A 2,079-nucleotide genomic window follows, 5' to 3' on the forward strand; every position below is an offset into this window, starting at 1 on the left:
TTCTGTTATAAAGATCGTCTTCTTTGAATGGGTGTGTATGTGGTTTCCGGTGTTTCTGCAGCCAGCCTCAAGTGGACGCTCAATGAACTGCAGTTTATAACACTTCCGCATGGGCTTCATATATTGAGACCAGAGGTTGACGCTTGACCAACACCCAGTGTAGCAAAATGAATGGAAGTCACACCCACTAATTACATGGACTTATGTAGTCACTCATACATGAAGTCCATTCCTTTGAATACAGGAAACTTCAATTCAGCTTGGTCAGGCTGAAATATTTCTTTAATTCAAAAATCATTTGAGGATGGAAAAACTGGAGATGAAATCTAAAAGAGATCGTGTTCTTGAAGTTTCCATCTCAGCTGTTTAACACTCTGTGTCCAGTCTGTCTCAGAACCGCCAGTCACGTGACCAAGGTTTTCCCGCGGTAATTACTGAATCAAGGATTCTGACTTCCTGTCCCGCTCCATCTGCTCTGTGTCGTGCTCTGGCATCCGGCAGAACTAGAAGTCTTGCGTATCTGATCCATTGCGTTCCGACCTGCAGGATCTACACATTGACTAGAATAGAAACCTATCAGATCTGGTGCTGTGACGGATCGGAGACAGACCGGACAGGGATCCAGTTGAATTTGGCCATCAGTCCTATTCTTCTGCATCCAGAGCAGCATGAACTCTGAGGGACAAACATGCTGTTTCCTTGTAAAGGGCATTAACATGATGCCTTGATAGGTTCATGCTTTATGCAAAAACAATGACCCAAAGTCAGCTTGAAATCCACACTGGTAACTGGAACAGCCCCCTTTTGGAATCTTTGGACAAACCCACTTTCAACCCATCACTCAGTCCCTGTAGTTCCCTGTAGACCTCACATAAAGCCTCAGGATAGGTCATACATAGTTGGGCCAAACCTGACACCAAGGCTGTCTTGAAACCGCCTGCTACATACTACCTACTAATGTTGTGTGCTGTACGTACTGCAGTGCATACTGTGTTTGAATTTAGTCTGTAGTCTGTTCTGTTGGATCTGTTCTGCAGGATGCTGGGTCAGGCGTCACTGGATTTCTAGTTTCAGAAAGCAGAAGTAAACAACGACCAAGCTGATAAACTGCTTCTTTAGCATCACTTATGATTTAAGAAGTTTAGAAGTGGTTTATATGTAATCTAATACCCGTCAAAAAAGAAGAAGAACGTCAGCGCTGTGCATTGTGGGAAACAGTACGAGGGAGACTGGTCTGCCGCAGACTGAGACATGTTTCTGTATCAGTACAATATCCGGGTAACTTTGGCATACTGCAGATTTTGCTCTTGTTCACATACTACATACTGAACTTTGGCCAAATCAAAACCATAGACTGTATAAAATATGGATGTAGTATCCGTGACGCCACCCATCTGTTTCTGAAGTGCTGTTTTGAGGCCAATCGTCGACGGCAGCCATATTGCTGCTATCAAGCGATTTTGACGTAAAGAGGCGGGCTTTGAGCCTCTTAGCCAACAGCTACAGTGTTCCCGCAGGCAGCTGTGCCTCTCATTGGAAGACTTGTAATCTCAATATCTTCGAAACTGCTGCGTTAGAAAAAAATCCCCCCCCCCCCGTACAGTGTGAGCCGATCAAGAAATGAGCTATCCAGACTACACTCGTCTTTTGTACCAGGCTGTAAACATGTTTATTTCTGCTGTAAAGATCGTCTTCTTTGAATTGGTGTGTATGTGGTTTCCGGTACTTCCGGAGCCAGCCTCAAGCGGATCTTCGATGAACTGCAGCTTTTTAGCACTTCCGCATTGGACTCATATTTTTAGACCGGAGGTTGCTGCTTGATCAGTACGTACTGCTAGTATAGTAAGCAGTTTGAAGACAGCCCAGGTCTAATATCCCATGAACACGCATGGGCAGCTGGTTTATGGGTCAAATGAAGCCTCTCTATAAGCCCACTCAAAACCATGTTTTCAGTCACACAGTCAGCCTTTAACTGCAGCATCGAACTAGAGTGCATCCCATCAGGACTGCAGAACCAAACTGAGTTCAGATCAACCTCTGCTCTCTTAGTGACTTTATTGTTCAAGATTGAATTAAACC

The sequence above is a fragment of the Notolabrus celidotus genome, chromosome 1 (genome assembly GCF_009762535.1).
Source record: "Notolabrus celidotus isolate fNotCel1 chromosome 1, fNotCel1.pri, whole genome shotgun sequence".
Taxonomy (NCBI): Eukaryota; Metazoa; Chordata; class Actinopteri; order Labriformes; family Labridae; genus Notolabrus; species Notolabrus celidotus.